At 39.8% G+C, this 20,162-nt stretch overlaps 1 long non-coding RNA gene across 1 annotated transcript; it reads left to right on the forward strand.

The window, feature by feature from the left end:
* Positions 1-7,506: 7,506 nt before the first annotated feature.
* LOC147763720 (uncharacterized) lies at positions 7,507-20,131 on the forward strand. Its single transcript, XR_015332896.1, has 2 exons — positions 7,507-11,597; positions 12,903-20,131. It is a non-coding gene; the product is annotated as an uncharacterized LOC147763720 (long non-coding RNA).
* The last annotated feature ends 31 nt before the right edge of the window (positions 20,132-20,162 follow it).

The raw sequence follows: 20,162 nt of genomic DNA on the forward strand, positions 1-20,162 counted from the left end.
AAACACAAACACACTAATCCTATTTTTTTTCTGCAGTGTTATTTCTATTGACTGGCTTCTTTTGTACGTATCTGTCACACTACATCTTGATATCTTTTATTGTCCTTTGCTTCAGAGGACACACAAACTTAACACTTGATGCTACAATACATAGTCTTTTATTTAATTGCTCTCAGAACTCCAATAAGAACTGTTGGTTAGGACTTATAAATTTTAGTACTTTACTAATTCTCATAAATGGTCATCTCATTGCCATGGAATTGATGTTTTTATCTCATATGACAGATGCATACCTCTGTGTCATTGCAGACAACAATCATCAGGTGGTTGTACTACTTCTTAGCAACTGGTTCCTTCCTGATGCCCAAGTCAGTCTGTGGACTCTAAAATAGTATTTGTTTGCATATGCCTCTTATGATGGACATAGAGAGAGTCTCTGTAGTAGTGTGTGTGGCCTTGTATATTAATAAGGCTGTGATGAGGCCAACCCTATACTGACCCCACTTCACAGACTTCGCTTGCTCATGTGTTACGCTTACCACATATGATGCCTGTGATGGGGTCACATTAATGTCCACACTGTCTGCATGTGCCAGTACTTCTTCATATGAGGCATCCCTCAAACTATCATTCCTGACTGACTTAAGGTCAACTGGCCAATCACCTTCCAGTGACAGACAGGACAACAGCAGTTACTTTTTCAACAGCACACTGTAGACTGCTTCAATCTCACGTTTTGTGGGTGACGGTATATTATTTGGGTCCTTTATGGGATGAACAAGTGCCAAACAATCCCTCCACTTTTTATTTGCTGACTGTAAGTCTAACTCTCAACTTTGTTTGTATGGATGTTCCAACTACAAGAAGAAAATAAAAAAGATCTTTAAAATACTAGTAATAACACATGTACATTTTTCATATGGACATTGGAGTAAAATGATAATTAACCAAGCCTAAAAGAAATTTCACACACAAATTATATTCATAACATCTGTTTGATGCAGATTTAATCATATTTAATATAGTAATGCTACTTTGGCAATGCCTTTTTATGGTCCTCTTCTAAGTCTTAAATCCTGTAGTATATTGCCCTGTGGGTGAGGGATACTTTTTTTTTTTTATATACCAAACACAGGATGGAATGACTCTACGGTTACCAAGAGTTGGTCTGTTATTCTGCCATATTATATAAATGCATTATGCATTGTGCCTCATCGCAGCATTGTCCTCTTTTCCTGGCTGCCTGTCTTCATTTTGAAAACCTAGAATGTCCCCCCTGGCCACCCTAATTATTCCCAGGTGGAACTCGTCTGTTATATCCAACTTAATAACATATGAATAAAAATGCACAGAAATGTCCATCACACTTGTGTAGTAAAGCCCGCCGTACACAGAACAATTTTTTGTTGGCCGATCGGTCGTCCTGGATGAGATCAGCGCACACACACACGACAAGCTGTCGCAACGAAGCGCCAAGTGGTGTGGTGAAAGTGACGTATCTCGTCCGCGAGGTGGGGTGTTGTTTCAAAATGGCTGTAATTTCGCTGAAAATTAAAAAAAAACTAATACTAATAGAAAATTATAGGGCCTTCCATCATACTGACCGGTCATACCGACTTCCTTTGCTATGTCGAACCAAGCTGCTGCCTTTTTCACTCGGTTTCCAACTCGTGACCAAAATGCCCTCTTTTTCAATGGACCACTCACTATTCAAAATTTCTTCACCTGTACTTTCCTCACGGCTATCACTGGGGGCATCCATATTGAATTCTGGCATGGGCACGTGATATCAGATGGCGCAACCATTGGCTGAAGATAATGATCAGCCCGACAAATTGTCGTAGGAAAGCGCACACACTACGGTACGACGTTTAAAAATCAAACATGTTTGATTCTCTCCCGACTAGTTGAAAAGTTGTCATGGAGCAGCGCAGACGGGCCGATATTTTGTCGTAAGTGTGTCGGCCGACGAAAAATCGTTTTGTGTGCAGCAGGCTTAAGCAATTGCTGCTCTACACAATATGTCCTGTGTCAAAACCCCTATATTTCACTGTAGGTGAGGGATACTTGTACCACACACAGCATGATGGGATAATTTGACTCTATGGTCACCATGAGTTAGCCTGTTCTACTGCCGCATTATATAACTGCGGTAGGCATTGTGCCTTATCGCAGCATTGTCCTCCTTTCCTTGCTGCCTATCTTCATTTTGAAAACCTAGAATGCCCCCCCCCTCCCCCGGCTACCCTCATACCCAGGTGGAACTTGTCTGTTATATTCAACTCCATAACCTGTAAATAAAAATACAAAGAAATGTACTTCACACTTGTGTAATAAGCAATTACCATGATTCTGAGACAAGTAGGAGATGGCCTGTTTCCCTTCTTATCATCCATGAAGAGGGTCCCTGAGATGTAGAGTTTTGATACTGGATATTTCTCATTTGCGGTTTCAATTTATTGATTTTAACCTTGTAGCTATCGACGGAAACAGCCTGAATAATTTCTTGTAGCCCGGCTGTCCTGGGCAACTTAACAAATTATGAGTTCTGTCCAGGAGGTAATGGGCATCAAATGCCTCTGGAGTTTGGGACAATTTTCTTACCTCCTCTTCATCAGGTTCAAACAGCTGTGTCAGCTGTTCCTGAAACTCCTTATTAATCATCGAGAAGAGGTCTAACAACACTCTTCAGTTAAGAAGACGTAACGTGAGGCTTTCCTCAGTTACATTCAGGTGTTGTCTGAATTCTTCCCTGGCTTCTCTTTCTCCAGGCATAATGCTTTCCTCAGAATTCCTAATAAAGGCCAATCTGCTCATATCGGGTATGTCTTTAAGCACCCCCATTATCCTGCAAGCTAGTGTCTGCAGGGTGGCCACTCTTTGCATATAAGTTTCCGATCTATGCAGCATAGGATGGAAAATCAAGGGCAGATGGCAATCAAAAGCATGTTCAGCTGCTGTATCTGGGCCCTTGCACCAGGACAGCAAATATCTCTTTTCTCTCCCTTGACATGGCGCTTTTGCCGCTGGTGAATTGGAAGCCATTCTCCTCCCATGAGGATAACTCCTTTCAACCTGGCCCCTGCTCAGGTCTTCTGAAAGGAGAGGACAAATTTCTCCTCTGCTTCCTCCAGTCTTTATGGTAAGGACAGCCTTACCTCTTCTTAGAGGATCCACTTTTATCTTCTGCTGTCCATACTGCTGTTGATGTCACCTTATGTCTAGGTTCAGACGTTGGTGAGAAGGCAACTCCTTTGAGTGCCCAGTCTCCACCTCCATTCTGACCTCGAACCATTCGCCACAGAAGTCACACCATGGCTGTCGGCAGTTACAGTAGACTCTATCATCACCTCTTCTGGTTGCATGACTCTCTGGATTTTTCCTCCAATGACCAATCCACTGTGGTAATTCCGTGTCTTTACACGACTTAAGTCGGTCATGACTGGCCACAAACACTGTGCCTTAAAAATGTGTCCCTGCTAACAGTGACAAAGAGAGAGGTTATAGAAAGACAGGTTTTTGATCCATGTGTATATTGATCCACTATCTCTGAAAGTAAAAGTGGAATCGGAAAATAACACTGGTCATTGTTTATAAAAAGCAAACTATTCAGAGCACACAGATGCCTGAAAAACCTGGACTGATTAGTTGCCACACTGGCGTGCAGTTCCTTAGTAAAATGCACCGACCAATTAAAGGAACCACAAGCTGCCCTAAAAAGCTTCTTTTCTTTCGACTCAAGTGACATCCTGTGGGAATATTGACAGAGGCGAAAATTGCAGTAGTTGCCTGCATTCCATTTGTTGCAAGTGGGTTTGGTTTGGGGACGAAAAGTGCTTTGGGTTTGGGGGCGAAAAATGCTTTTGGGGGTCATGGTCACATATGCAATTTCAGTAAGAATGACGCTGTCCGGGATTTCCCAATTGCATTTCAGGGCAGCCCTTTTCATTCAAAAACGTTCATCGTAGAGGCGCCAATTGGTGATTTTGTTAGAATACATTTCTAGTATACGGTTTTGGTACGCGATGAGATTAGTTGATTCGTCTGGAAATTTTTGAGTGTACACTGCCTTAAACACTCCGAAACCTACTAGCCATTGGAATATTTTAATTTCCTTTTTGTTTTGCTGAGTAGGAAGAAGGACCAAGGGGGCTGCCTGATCAAACTGGGGTATTACCAAAAATTGGAGGGAGGGCTCCTGTTTGTCTCTTGGGAGCAGGGTATTGGACATGTGTGGTATAAGGCCTTTGATATTAACATACTGGTCTTCTTGAATTTTAGTGATGGTTATCTGGGAGAGGTGAGTTAGTGATTGGTAGGCCGTATCTGTAGATGCTGCCAGGGTTGAGTCCCCTGAACCCAACTGGGTGGTTTGCAAGTGAAGAAGGGTGGGTGAAGATGTACAGTTGAATGTTCCATCTGGGTTCACCGTTATAACCTGATATTCCCAAGAATCCAGTATTGAAAGCAATAGGTCCCTTGAATCCAATAAAGCTTGATTGCCAAAGCTACCTGACTTGGTGCTAGGTATCAGATCTGTGGGTCCTGGCTCTGGATCTTCTTTCTTACCAAATATATATCAACTCAGCGATGCTTCATACAAACTTCTTTCTCCATCTTATCTCTTCTCTGTAAAGTAGCGATCTGCTGGTGTCTTGTGTTCTCGCGCGTATTACGCATCATGTCACGTGACGAACATGCGTAAGTTGTTATTGGTCTATTCTGGTGTAGTAGGAGGATCGACTGTCGGGTGTATATGTCAGTCTATAACACTTATGAGCCACATTGCGTGGCTCAGGAAGCGACTAAAATATCCTTGCATATAAGTGAGATTATTTCATAATCTTTATTAATGACACCAGGTGAGAGTTGATCTTTTCTTGGCTTCCTAAATCTTGGCATGCAACGTTTACAAAATGGTGTGGATTCATCAACAGTCCCTTCTAATCCGACAGCACCTATGAAGTAGTTGTTACATTCCTGTAGACTGTTTGAAGGGCAAAATGCAACATCCCCTGGTTAACTGCCAGTTGCACTGTGCACAATATCCTGTGAACAGGAAAAGCAATTTGGACGCCTTAAAAAATCATAGTACCTACTATAGTGTGGGATACACAAGGTAAATGGTAATGTTGGTACTGTGGAAACAGAAGATTCTAAAGAAAAACATGGAATTATGTCTTCAGGACTACCAAGACTTGTCCTCTTAACTTGAGAACCAGAGGATTGCTGGCAAAAAGGTAAACAACACTTACATGTACTTTGTTCAGGTTGATCATTCTTGGGAGTTTTACTACTACGCACCAAAGACTTAAACAAGAATAACAAAAGCAATCACTATCTTTGTAAGAACCACCTTGTCTTTTTTCCTCTTCCAAAGCTACCGACTGGTTGCTAGAAGCAGACTCTTCACTGACATTAACATTCTTGTCGTAAAGACGCCAGTTGGCATAATGGCAATTGGCCTGCATCTCTCAGATTCTATTAGCGTATTATAACAATGGAATGGCCTGGGAAGGCTGTAAGTATCTGAAATGCACATTGCCACTGATTTGGTGAGATGACCTCTGTCTTTTTACTTGTTTACCATTCTCATCTAATTGTTTCTTATGGACAAAGTGCTCTTCGTTGTTCTTTTCTGCCCTGGACAAGGTGTTGGAGATAGGGGGAATGAGAAATGTTACCTTGAGGAGCAGTTGCAGTGGGGAAAGTATAGGCAGTCGGCATGTCCTGGAATATGCTGTTGAGGAAAAACCTGTGGGCAGCTGCGCTGGCTGCAGTGCTTGGCGCACTAGTTGTAGCCTTCGAGGCCTTCTGCGCAGCAGACCTAGTGCTGGCACGAGTACTGATTGGTACGGACGCAATTTATCCGGTGGATCTGCTGTCCTCGGTTGCGTTCTTGCCACTACCTGCAGTAGCAACATCCCCGGTAGGGAGAGCCTGACATGGCTGAACGCTAATGACAGTAGCCAGTTGATCGAATAAAGACCGTTGGTCTTTGGCCACCATGACGAGAGTTACGCAATACTAACCGAGGGCGTAGACAAAGAACCGATTGCAGAACGTCCACAAAGTCAAAGCGCAGCAATAAAAACATCCCTAAAATCCAACCAGAAGTTGTAATCCACGATAAACTGTATAGAAAACCAAGAAACTACTTGGTAACCAAAAAGAAGTCCAGAGAAAAATCAAAAACACAACAGAGACGAAGTGAAAACCTGATTCGCATGTTCAAAGCAACTAAGTTCACTGAGCATGCATGGCCTAGTTCTATCTCACATAAGCCCTTTGTGAGTGAAGACGAGGCATATTTACACAAAATAAATCAAAGATTAACATGAAAAAGTAAAGGCAATCAATGCAGTCTTAATCTAAGCTATTTTGAAGAAATGCTCTGAAGTAAATGACTTGTAATCTTTCGCTAAACCAGACAATAATCAAGCGAGTAAAGGACAGTGAATAATTGAGTGTAAATTAATTAAGATTCAACAAGTTTAGACATTTTATCGCAGTAGAAACAGAAGGAACATGTCAAAGTCGGGTAAAGTTGGTTTTGATTTGAATAATTTTTCAATACAGGTGTAAAACATTAATACTAAAACTATAACAACTAATATTACTAATACTAAAACAGATTCACTACACTAATTTTTGTTACTCGCTCTCAAATTTCTATTGGCAGTGTTCATTGCTGAAACCATCTTTCCCCAAAAGTTCTTGGTTAGTCTTTGCTGCTCTGGAAAGTAACGACTAACAGCTTTCTGTATGAACTGGATTCTATTTCTGTCCAGTGGACTTCCACGTTCTTTGTAAGGTCCGTCCTCTCCTCCCTGCTAAAGAGCTGCCCCATAAGCTTAACACAAAAATTGGTTGCCTCCGTGGAATTTTGTTTCAGGACAAGGAGCTCATTCTCAGTGGGGAATAACGGACGGGTCTGTAGTACACGTTTGCCAATCAGAACCGTTTATACCATTTCATGTGATCTGTTTAGGCTTTCACCCAAGTTTTTCAACCATTCATGAGTCTCATATGGTATCAAATTTTCATTCACACAACCTGTTAGTAAATGTAATGGCATAAAAACTTCCCTCCCTAACATCATCATGTTAGGAGTAAACCCTGTAGATGCATTCACAGTTAAGTATTATGCCATAACTAATTGAGGTAGGTCTCTATCCCAAAATCTCACATTACCTTCTACATTACATCTAATCTGTGCAATAATACCCATGCATCTTTCAACTTGGTGTGCTGTCGTCATCAATCACGATGTCTGCACATCCAGCCATGGCAGCCTCGAGGTTCCCCGCTGTGAGCGGCAATGTTTGCCTTCACCTGCAATTAATTACAGACAAATTCATTAATTTGTAATCACAATAAAAAAATGTAAATAAATATTAATGTTTGTTTATACTTACACTGTTGACGGGCGAAGGCGGACCACAGTCTTGAGGAAGCCGAAATTTGCCTTTACCCACTGCTCCCTCTCTGTCCGTTTCAGGGCGCTGTCACCGTTCTTTTTCTTGTCAAGACGGGTGTGGGTATCTCACAGGGATTTGAACCACCCTTAAAGGTTCTCAACAGTCTTCTCTGTGGCTTTGGTTTGATCCTCCCAAAGCTTTGCCTTCTTGTCCACTCTCCAGTAGTCTGTCTTCTTGATATACCAGAGGATGGTGTTCTCATGAAGGAAATCACACATTAGCTGCTCCTCTTAGACATTGAGACAAAACTATTGAACTATCCATAATAACAACAGGTCTGGTAGCGGCCCTGTCCCCTAGAATAGCATCTAGCTCCTTAAAGTACAATGTGTCCACCTGGGCCCTACCAGACCTGTTGTTATGGTCTTTTTGTTTTCTGTAGTTCTTCGTGAGGTTCCTTATTTTGTTCCTGATCTCAGTTTCCGTGAACTGAACATCAAGTTCATCCTGAAAAATATATAGTTTATCTGGAAAAGCTTCACACATATCATATATGAGCATGCAGTAGTAATACCCCTCCACCTACCTACACACACCTTCAAGGTGTAATCCATCAGTTTCAATGCCAAAACCAATTTTTAACACTTAAAAAACGCTAAAAAAATCCAATATTCTCTTTCAGATATATAAGTTTATCGCACATGACAAAATTCACGGTGATAACCTACCTTCAATCTAAGCCCTATTTCACGGAATACCGATTTGTTTTTCGTGTTTCCTTCCAACCTTCTCTGTATTTCGGTTTAAGACCATAGGGCCAGGAGGGCCTTAATAGCCTCCTCTGGCCACGAAATCTTTTGTTGCTCATTCTGTCACGATATGGAGGATTTTCCCGCAAACGAGGTCTGCTGATGAATTGCCCACTTGTGCGCATGCGCTTCATATGTAGACATCCGGTCTCAACCGTGGTCAGGAGTTTACTCCGATTATACCCACCTCCAAATCTGGGTTTATTTCGACTGCGGTCAGGGCTACGTCGTCCATTCACATTAGAAAAGTCCACCACGATAGGACCGAGGTCAGGCCTTGACCGTGGTTAAAAGTGCCAGTGTGAATGGGGTATTATTCTTCTTGGTTCTCTTCTTGGCAAGGGTTGGCTGGGAGGAGATGGAGGCCACTGGGGAAGCAGCTTCCGTTACCATTGACGATGCCTGAGAGGCATTCCCTTCACCTAAAAAACCATAAGTAAAACATTTTTATTGTAGTAAATAGCATAATGTACTGTATCAACAACATTATTCATCCAACAAACTTTCAAACAATAATGTTAAATACTATAGGCTCTGTCACACCTACCGTAAATAGGTATAGTTATAAGGATTACATGTGACATTGATCATATGCAAAACTTTGAGCATATCCAATCACCATTTCAAGCACATTAACATAAAGATTTAAGAAACATACAGAGTTTTAAATAACATAATGAAATAAAAATAAACAATAAAAATTTTATCTCCCTGTGAGTAGTGACTCAAGCTTTGTCATAGGGCACATTTACACAAAAAACTTGTCTGTATGGGTCATTTTTCTCCCACCTAAGTGCTATATGCTAGGGATAACAGTACCGTAATCTAACTCTGTTCAAATATTCCAACATACATTGCACACATTGTGCTAATGAAGTCAAAAGAATGTAAATTGTCAAAAACATTTTAACTTTTTTTTTTGGCTTTTTTAATCTATCATCAATCAACTGTCATGTTCTTACTGTTTTGCTGAATGGGTTGTCAGCAGCCTCACAGACAAATGCCTTTTGGCACTGAATAGCATTCCCTTGAGTCACTACTTAAAAATAATATTTAACAGGTTTTACATACACCCAACAATACTCCATACATAAAATCAAATGCAGTGCTCATTGCAAAATCATAATATGGCAACTCATTCACCATCAGGTATTTTGAACTCTTAAATACAGGAATGCCATCTGTATTCCAAGTAAGCGAAATATTGTATGGATAATCAGAGGATAATGGCCCACCAGGACAGCTTAGGCGACTGTAAAGTTGAGCATCATATATATCACTTATATTTTTGGAATTCCTTTTAAACCGATGGCCTATTCCTTATAAAAAGTCATCCCTTGCATGTAAGGAATTCAGTTGATCAATTATAGACATTTCAATAAAATAGCACTTGGAGTCTGGACTCCTTAAATCTTGTGCGCAACACTGATTTGTGCATACAGTGGCATCTGATTTAACTGTTTTAAACATTTTCCACAATAATAATGTTTTACAATTTTTCTTTCACTTAGCCCAGAAATATAGCTTTTAAATCTTTTAATACTAGACAAGAGAGGAGGGTTTACCATGCAGTGAGACAAGTATGAACAATGCACTTAGCTGACATGCGTTGATATCATATGCCAAAGAATACAATAAGATCAAAGTCAAACTTCCTCTCAAAGACTAATAATGCCCTGGATAAATCTTTTCTTCTTGCTTCACTGTATCTTCGTGAACATCTGCTTGCTCCCAAACAATGTCATCATCATCATCCTGAAAAATTGCATTTTAGCTAAAAAGTAAACCAAATCAATTAAGATCTGCAACTTTGATAAATAATTCTTTGGTCTTTTTTTTTTTTTTTTTTTTTCATTTTGCATGGACATCTGACTATTTGAAAAAAATTCTTAAAAAGGAGCTCTAATTTTTTTTGCCATAAATATTGCTCCTTATTGCTTTCCAAGTTTTTTCATATGTAATTAATATGTTGTACTATTAATCAAATATTAATTTTCATTAAGTTGGGGGGGGGGGGGGGGACTGCAAAAGCGGTAAATTTTACCTGGCAAAAGGGCTTAGTTTTTCCTGGCAAAAGGGTGGTTAGTATGTTGTAGATGCTGGATATATACTAGCTGTGAGATTTTGTTATATATTAAACTTTATATAGTACCGCTAATTCGCCTGTACTATTAATGAATAACATACATCTTTTTGGGAGCCTAAAAGATTTATTCGTATATTCTTTCTTTCCAGGTACAATGTATTCTCTTTTATCCTATAGAGCGTCATTCCAATGTCATGATGTATCACAAAGTCTTTCTCCTACATTACCTTATTTGGTAATGTAATAATTCCTCAGCTCTTACACAATGTCTATGATTATCCATTTTTCCATAACTTTCCATCATTACGTCATTACTAAAATGTAATCATTCTCTTATTAGGCAATGGTATGATACTTGACCGTAGGTCGCAATTTCTATTAATACAGATTTTTCATTGTAACATCCTGAAGGAATGATAACAATACTCCCTTATTCTTTTTTATTATTGAACAACACATGAACTCTTTAACTCTCTTACTTACACTGTTTAATCTTTTAACAAATGTATATTGTATCAGTTATTAAATGTACAATGTATCTCACTACGATCACAACTTAATCATTTTCATTACGGTATTTATTTGAAAATTAATGTGCACATCGCAATTAATGTACCTGTACGCAGAGATCTGCACTTACACTAGGATAGCATAATTGTTAAATTAGTAAATAAGTTGCCAAACTATTATATTTAATTACCAAATGCATGGGTCTAAGTCACCACAAAAATTAATTTAGAAAAGGTTTTGAAAGTCAAAGATCGAGGAACATTGCGCCATTCGTGGTGGTGGCAGTGGTGATCCCGCAAAATTGCTAATTTGTATATCTTACCTCTTTCCTCTTCTCATGACTTTGAACAATTCTATGGTAGATCAGGACACCAGTGTTGACTTCGAAATGAACAATTTTGACGTATAGTTTAGTAGGAGATCGTTGATTTTGCAACGGCAACAAAATAATGTCGTCTGCACTCAGACTTTCTCCAACGGCAGCACGAACATCCCCGCATTAAAAGTTCACTCTTAAACGTGTTAATGAACAACAATATGTTTATTTTAATTGCCTGGAAATTAAAAAAAAAGAACAGCTTTGGAATTGATATCATTCAATGGGGAAAGTGGAGTTCTTAGGCGCGAAAGTGTGAACATACACATTTTGATTGGTTCCCAGGAGTCACATGAAACATTTCACAGGCATCTGCCACAAGGCATAGTACTCGCAGTCTGTCAGTCACTGCTAAGCACTACCTTATATAGAAATTAAAAAAGAATGGTAAGAAGGTTGAAAATCAACTATGATTCGGATGAAAGTGAGTATGATTATATCCGGAAGTGCAGGCTGAAGGTACGAATCCCAGCGTAGCAAGCAGGAGGGTATGTTCTGTGTCGCTGAGAGTAAATTCACTTATTCGTAACAGTCCAAAAAATGCGAGGGCGAACATTGCAGCTACAAGGTGAGCCTCATATATAGAATCCGTAGTTTTTGGTAGTGTTTGAATAAGACTGGCTAGTACTGATAGGGTCACCGGAGACCTTGTATCCATGTACGGGTTCTTCTCTCCAGACCTTGTAAAGTCTACTTAACGATAAAAGAGGCGGTTGGGTCAGGAATATTAGCCATTTTGTATTTGTAACTTAGAGCTGACATATGTGTTCTGATTGAGGATGTCTTGTAGCGGGAACTTAGAAATTGAACGAACAAAGCCGTGCCTGCTGGATTGGATGGGAAAGCACTGAAGTTTGTCTCTTGCTGAAAGTCGGCTAATAATTCGTTTATCTTGGAAAAGGTCCTTGCTGGATTTTTTGCGAGCGCATTCCTCAATGTGTGGTTCAAGTCCTCAGCAAGTTGGCTGGCAACCAAGCTGGTGGGATGGGAGTAGGGTCTGAATCTGCCTGAGGGCATAGTCTCCTGAAATCCTGTAATTTGGAGCAGGATAAGGCATCAGCCGCACAGTTTTTTACGCCTGGGATGTGGACAGCTCGAAAGTTAACATTGTTTGTAAGGCAATGTAAAATTAGTTTTCTAAGTAACCTCATGATAGAATGGTCCTTGGATGTACATTTGTTCAGTATAAAGATTAAGCCTCATTGTCCATATATATTGTAATTTTTTTGTTCCTGATTTGTCCAGATGAGGAAGGCTAGAATGATAGGATACAATTCCAGGAAGGCAATATTTAGGTCTTTCAGTTCCTGAGGCCAGTTTCCATATAACCATTTTGTATCAAATGTTGCCCCAAAACTGAAACCTCCCGATGAATCCGTGTATATACATTCTGTAGGGGCAGATGACCATGTTTCATCGTAAAAGAAGCCTGCCCGTTAAATGATTGGAGAAATGATTTCACACAGGCCTCGTTATTGAGACAAATTTTGTAGTGTGGCAGAAGGCCCTACCAATGGGGATAATGAAACAACAGAAGTTCAGAAGGCCGATCATTGATTGCAGGTCATGGAGGGTTATCTTTTTCTTGGACTCATGGATTTGTATTTGCTCTAGGCAGTTTTTTATCTTTTCTGGGGGTAAACGGGCTTCTTGTAGCACAGTGTCAAGTTCTATACCAGCAAAGGACATAGTTGTGGCAGGGGAGGTGGTCTTTTTTGGGGCCAGGGGTACACCTATGATTTCGCACTGGTTTTTAAAACGGTCAAGACGGTCCTGACATTCCTGTTTAGCCAGTATAAGAAAATCGTCCAGTAAGTGGAGGATGTCAGGTATGTCTAATTTTTCTTTGGCAATCCACTCTATTGCCGAACTAAAAATTTCAAACTTTTGGCAACTGGAACGCAGCCCCATTGGGAGGTTTTTATAAAAGTAAAATTGGGACTCAAAGGAGAAACCCAGCAAAAAATGGTAATCTTTGTGTATAGATAAGATCCGGAATGCATTTTGGATGTCAGTCTTGACCATTAGGGATTTAGTGACTTGTATGGCATCCGAGACGGTGGCGTAGGACACTGAGGCAAATTCATCGTCAGTGCCGTCATTTACCGAGTGATGTTTAGGATAAGAGAGATTGTGAATAAAACAGAATTTTCCAGGGGTCTTCTTTGGAACTACAGAAACTGGGGATATGGTAAAAAAGGGGAAGGGGGGGATGGGAAAGGGGCCTGCTATTCGTCCAGCTTGGATTTCAGAATCGATCTTTTCCTTGAGTTTCTCAAAATGCTCATGTTTTTTAGATTTTTGTGAGGGAGAGTGAGGTAACTCTCCTTGGTTAGGGATGATAAATCCTTCTCTGAAGCCGTGAGTTAGAAATTTTATGATATGGGGATTGTAACCCTCCAAAAGGTTTTCCAATGCAGTGTGGTTTAGGGGGGTAACAATATTTTGATCCAAAGGTAATGAGGGCTTATTAATTTTGATAATTTCCAGAATTGGGTTAGATGAATTTTTTGTGGAATTTGGGTTGGAAAATTTGGGACTTTTGGTGGCTAGAGAAGGTGTAATGGCTGTTGGGGAAGGGCTTTATGGGGTAAAGGGAAGTAAAATGTCTAGCTCCGGTTGAGTGGCATAAAGAGAGGGGGTGATCTTTGTTGCATAGATAGCATTTGTGCTGATATCTGCAACGGGTAAATGAACATTTTCCTCTATTGAAGTTTTTACACACCTCAGGGGGGCGAAAATTGTCTAGTTTTGGGGTCCCCAGTGAGTGACCATAAACTATGGGGTCATCCTCCTCCCACTTGATGCCTTCGCTGCCTCGTTTTTAGCCGGAACCTCTCATCGTAAACCCTCCAATTTGCTACTTTGTTAGGGAACATCGCGATAACCCTATGGGCATAAACCAAAAGGGGGATGGCTTGATCAGGGAATTTTTGTAGATAGATGGCCAAAAAGATTTGCCATGCTTGGCAACACTGGAAGGAGGTCAAATCAAATTTCTTGGGAGAAGGGGCAAGGATCATTGTGATCTGGCCTTCCTCGTTCCATTCAGTTTGCGTTGAGCAAATTTCAGGTTTATCCTCCCTGCTTGGTGCCAAAGAGTCAGGGGGAAGAAGGTCTTTCAGATTAACGAATTCATCATCCCAAATTTTTGATCTTAATTTGTGATTTACATGGTGGTCAATTGAAGTTCTGGGAATTTTCTTACCTTGCTGAGAATCCGGAAATTGGGCTAGGGCATATGTGAAGTCATGTTGTGGCGTCTGATGTGCAAAATTTTGGTGGGGCATTTGGTAAGGGGCGATGTATTGAGGGAGAAAAGGTTGGGGGGCATGGAATTGGATTGGTAGTAGGGGGATGGGTTGACGGGGACAGTTTTGAGATCAAATTCTTGAACTTCTAATAGAGAATAAAAATAGTATTTGGTGTATCTATTATTTCTTGTATTGTTAATGAAGTATAAAATCTGAAGTTATAGTATAGTAGTATTGTATTTGGCGTTATTGATTTCATTACATGTACTTATATATATATATATATATTTGGAAAAGATATCAGTAATTCATAATGATACTGATTTTTTGTAACAAATTCTCTTACCATTTGCTTGTTGATTTTGACCACTTTCTAAGTCTGCTTCCAGAGCATCTACATTTGTGAAGCTTCTTAGTGGCAAATTATAACAGTCATCCTCATAATTGTCTTTTTTTTTCATCAAGATGCTTCTGGGTTAAAAGGGTCTTCAGCAGTTTTGGGTTGGTCTGTACTTGTTCTCTGATTTGCTCCAGGGAAGTCAGTAACTTAATTTGAAACTCTGTAAGTCAACAGGGTATATTGCCCACAAATAAAAAAGAATGGAAAAAATGTTGCTGCTATATATGCTATATATATGATAGCAAATATATGTTCCTGTCAATTCCTATGATAGTAAATACATGTTCCTATCAATTCTTCTGATGCCATTAAAGTCAAAGCCTTATTGTCCTCCTTTCCCAGCCAGTTGAATTTTGTAGCCAACTCATTGCCCAAAATCTTGGTCATGACCCGATGTACTGTTTGTTTTTATGTATCAACACCGGTGAAACTCAGGACACTTATCTACTAGAAGATATGACGTGGAAATGGTCCTCACCTTTGTGAGATTTTAATTAAGATTTATAGCTGAGTGTCTTTGAATTTATTCCATCGAAAGCAGGTTTTGGATGGGCGAAAGGGCTGCTCCTGTGTTTTTGGATGAAAGTAATTTCGGCCAGCAGCACTGCGTCAGGGACCTCCCACTTGTAACACATGGACTTGAAGTTGGCCCGGAAGCGTTCGTCATAAGATCGCCAGAAGGAGACCTTATTTGCATACATCTTAACTATCCTATTGTTAAATTGCAGAAGATTGAGCAATTGATGGGGGAATTTTTGGATGTAAATAGCAGAAAAAATATTGAAAGCCACTTGCCATTGCGGGAAGGTTAGTGATGAGCTCTTTTAAGTGACTGGGGCCAAAATGAGGGTCAGGTTGCCTTCTGCATCTGTCTTTTTCAGTTGGATGAATTGCTCATCATCGATGGTGTCGAAGGGTGTCAGTGTGTTGGAAGTATGGGGTAATAAGTCTCTAAGTGACACATACTCGTTGTCCCAGATCTTTTGGCATAAGGTTTTAAATATGTGATGGTCCAAGTCTGCCTACCTTCCTGTTGGCCCAAGGGGCCATCCTGGAGTGGTTGTTTGCCCTGTCGCCTGTTCCCCTGTGGGATGAAGTGGTGCTTGTGTGGTGAATTGGCCTGCCTGGGTGGGAGGGCCCATGTACCCCTAATTTTGTAATGTTGGCATGTGGCCTTGGCTGTGAGTTTGGGTAGCGGTGGCATCACTTTGCTAGAAAGTTGACGTGCTTCCTGAGGCAACAGCTGTGGCTGGCATTGGGTGTGTCATAGGTTGGGGGCCAAGGTCCGTATACCTTGGCACCGTGGGTCCTGTTTCTGTTTGTATGGCGCCCACGGAGGTCACCATGGTCACCATCTTCATAATTGTCCTTTTTTTCATCAAGATGCTTCTGGGTTTAAAGGGTCTGCAGCAGTTTTGGGTTGGTCTTTACTTGTTCTTTGATTTGCTCCAGGGAAGTCAGTAACTTAATTTGAAACTCTGCAAGCCAAAAGGGTATATTGATAGCAAATATATGTTCCTGTCAATTCTTATGCCATTAAGGTCAAAGCCCTCTTATCCACCTTTGTTAGACAAAGGTGGGCATTGGACTTGATTCACTTGACAAATGTGTAAAAAGAGTAATCCCTTTTTATATATGGTGGTGTCCTGACTAAGGGAAGGCACTGGTGACTGCTTAAGTGTTAGGATTCATAGGCATTTGTTGTCTGCTTGGATTCATGGCGGTAGCCTGATCACTCACTGTGGGCTCTTGACTTCTGGCTTGCAGTAAGGAATGTTAGGTTGGCTGCGGTATACTTGTGTAGGTTGGCGACGGCAAAGTTTCTGTCATTGAAGTTGCTGTGGCCCATGTCAGCTGTGGACTTATATTATACTGACTCACCAACATCCCCACTGATTGATCTTAGTTTGTCTTTTAAGTTGTCTCTTTCAGTTTTTCTGTTTGCAGCTGTAAATCTTCTTGTTTCTCTTGGTGTAAATTTTTTCATTTTTTCCGGGATCTTTCCTTTTAACAGTTACAATTAAAAGGTTGGTCACTCCACCAAATTATCAGTGAGAGATGCCAGTGTCAGTAACAACAGAACTGCCGTCTCGGTTCCAAAATCAAAAAGGTTGCTTTATTCAATTTCAATCTGATATTTATTACAAATTGCTAGCCAAAATAACATTTTTTAATGTTTATCTCTTTTACTTTCCATTGAGAAACTCTGGAAGATAACTTTCACACACATCTAATGAATGCCAACACATCTTTTACTTTTGACTTCATTCAAGTATGTGTGAATAAAATACTTCCACAGCCCTCAGCTTTGCACCCAAATAACCTTATCATAAATGGTCAAGTTCATCTTTCTGTACTTCCGAAGCAATGCCAGCATACTTCTGTTTCTGTGGCAGTTGTGCAAGCAGTTCGCCTTGCTCTTCAAAAGAGGGTCTTCCTTTTATCCACCTTCCCCAGCCAGTTGAATTTTGTGGCCAACTCATTGCCCAAAATCTTGGCCATGACCCGACGTACTGCTTGTTTTAATGTATCAACACCGGTGAAACTCGGGACATTAATCTACTAGTGGATATGAAGTGGAAATGGTTCTCACCTTTGTGAGATTTTAATTAACATTTATAGAGTGTCTTCCTCGTTTTCTTTTTTTACCAACACCTGCAGAGGTCAAGCTGTTTGCAACCTGCGATTAAAACTTTCGAAGAGGCATAACTAAATTCTTTCCCAGGCCCAATTCTTCTACATGTAACCTTCTGTAAAGAAACCATGCATTGACAAGGGGCCATTGTAAGGGAATGTGTGAAAATGTACATGTACCATCTTTTACAGCGATAGGGGTAACAGTACAGATTGGTACACATGTTGAGGAGGTCAATACCTCCCATAAACTTGTTGTATTCAATCGGGTATGATAAAGTAGAATGCCCTGCTGACCTAGAGAAATTGCCTGGTTTGTTTCTCACTTCATTTTTCCATCTCTTTCAGTCCTCCTAAAATAGATTTTCAAGCCAGTGGTTTCTTGAGGTCATAGACTTCTATGTGTGGGGCCATATTTGGTTGTCTCTCATTGTACAGAGTATGGCCATTTAGACAGTCAAACATCTTGTCAAATTCAAAGATCTTGTCAAATTGTGAATAAAATTCACGGTTTCCGTAGTTTTTGCTCCGCCATATATCAATGTGTCTGTCTGCTGAATCTTGGCAAGCGCTTTGTAAACTTGACAGCTGTTCTTTATCATCTTAATCATTCTCCTTACTTCTGATATCTGAAATATCTAATTTTTCCCTAATTTCAGGGTCCAGAGCCTCAACGTCATCGGGGTCCTCATCAGTCATATCTAAAAACATGTCTACCTCTTCATTAGACTCTTATTTTGCTAGCTTTTTCAAACAAGTCCTCTGCATCACAGGCATCCTCATCCGAGTCTGACGACAATGTGTCATGACTCCGTTTCTTACTGTTACTACCAGTGTGGGCAGTCTGAGGGGCCTTAACCACACCCTCCTCATCAGAGTCTGATGACACTGCATCATGACTATTACTTTCAGAGTGGGCAGTCTGAGGAGCCACAGAGTGTACCCCACTGGAGTGAGCCTTGCTCATCACCATCCATGCCTCACTCATACTGGCCATGGCCCTGGCCATTTTAGTAAAGTTTGCGTCTATATTGCTTATATATTCATTCATCCCAGTTACTGAAGAATTTTTCTCCTCTTCTAGTGTTTTTTTTGTGATTCCCCCATTTTACACATCATGTACAGTCCACATAAGTTAAATAAAGAATCTCCGAAAGTCACAATAGACAGGATACTAAAAATTGCAAGAGAACAATAACCCAATATAAAAAACCTAGATAAATAAGAAAGCAATTGACTCAAAGACCAGAGGTAAGAAAATGCGTCCTACTGATATCACAACTAGGATCACAATTGACTAGCAGCTGGGCTTCCCCCATCTCATGTTACTCCTGATTGACTGACGTGTGAGGTAGAATTTAGCATGGTTCAATATATTCTAAGATGTGCTACGGTAATTCTCCAATCTATACGAACGCCGCAATAATTACGAACGGAACGTTTTTTCTCTGAATCTGAATTTTTTGTCTCCGTTCTGTACGAACGATCGCTAAACTCACCTTGGGCACAATTTAAATTTTCCGAACGCAAGAAAGTGTGCCCAATTGAAACTCGTATTCACTTTTGATTAGAGAAAGTCACAGACAGCAACTGGATTTTATGATAGCCACAACTTCATAGTTGAATGATTTTTTAGAATAATTTTTATTTTAGCCTTATCAATGATGCCATCTTTGTTGAATGCTATCATTGGTCCAGAGAAATTTGTTAGCATTTATGCCACTAGTTTTTTCAGAGCAGGATACCATTAAGGGAACTATTTAATAAAAATATTAGAGATTGAATTGTTCTGCTGTTCTCAAACATGATATAAATCACTTTTCAAATCAACTTTCAGTTTTAATAGTGGTACAGCTTTTCTCTTAGATAATAGATGCTGGTGTCAAGAAACAACAAAACTGCCGTCTCAGTTCCAAAATCAAAAAGGTGTCTCTATTCAATTTTAATCATTTATTTATAATAATTTGTTAGTCAAAATAACATTTTTTCATGTATATCTTTTTTTACTTTTTGCTGAAAAACTCTGGAAGTTAGCTCTCACACATACCTAATGAATGCCAACATATCTTTTACTTTCGACTTCATTAAGTACATGTGAATAGAATACTTCCACAGTCACTCAGCTTTGAACCCAAATAAACCTTATCATAAAAATACTTGTGTGTCGCATACAGTGATCGATGAGTAGTTGTAACTGTTTTATACCGTGATTGGCGCTTCAAACAATAGGAAGAATGCATCGAAGCACATGAAAATACAGGCAAGCAAGCCTGTATGCAAAATACAAATGCATTTATCTTATTGTTCGAAGCACCAGGCGTGGTATAAGTCATATTAATGCATGAATACTTATCATTGATGAATGTTACTGTTATACTGTTGCTATAGTTCTTGCCTTTCAAAAATAAACTATGACTTGCATAAGTCACATTAATTATTATTAATAATTGTTATAGCAGAGGTAGTCTATAAATAATAATCCAGTGTATATGGTAATTCAGTTACATTTATTTTACATTATATGAAGGATTTTAATAAATGTTTAATCAAAAATTTAACTTCATTTGGACTTAAAATGTGTTTGTGTGTGTGTGCATACATATATATACTATATTCTGAATGAAAATAAAAATATCAAAATGCTGTTTTATGTCATTTATTCATTACATTTT

This window comes from Lingula anatina, chromosome 2 (genome assembly GCF_051362555.1).
Source record: "Lingula anatina isolate TDL-2025a chromosome 2, LinAna3.0, whole genome shotgun sequence".
Taxonomy (NCBI): domain Eukaryota; kingdom Metazoa; phylum Brachiopoda; class Lingulata; order Lingulida; family Lingulidae; genus Lingula; species Lingula anatina.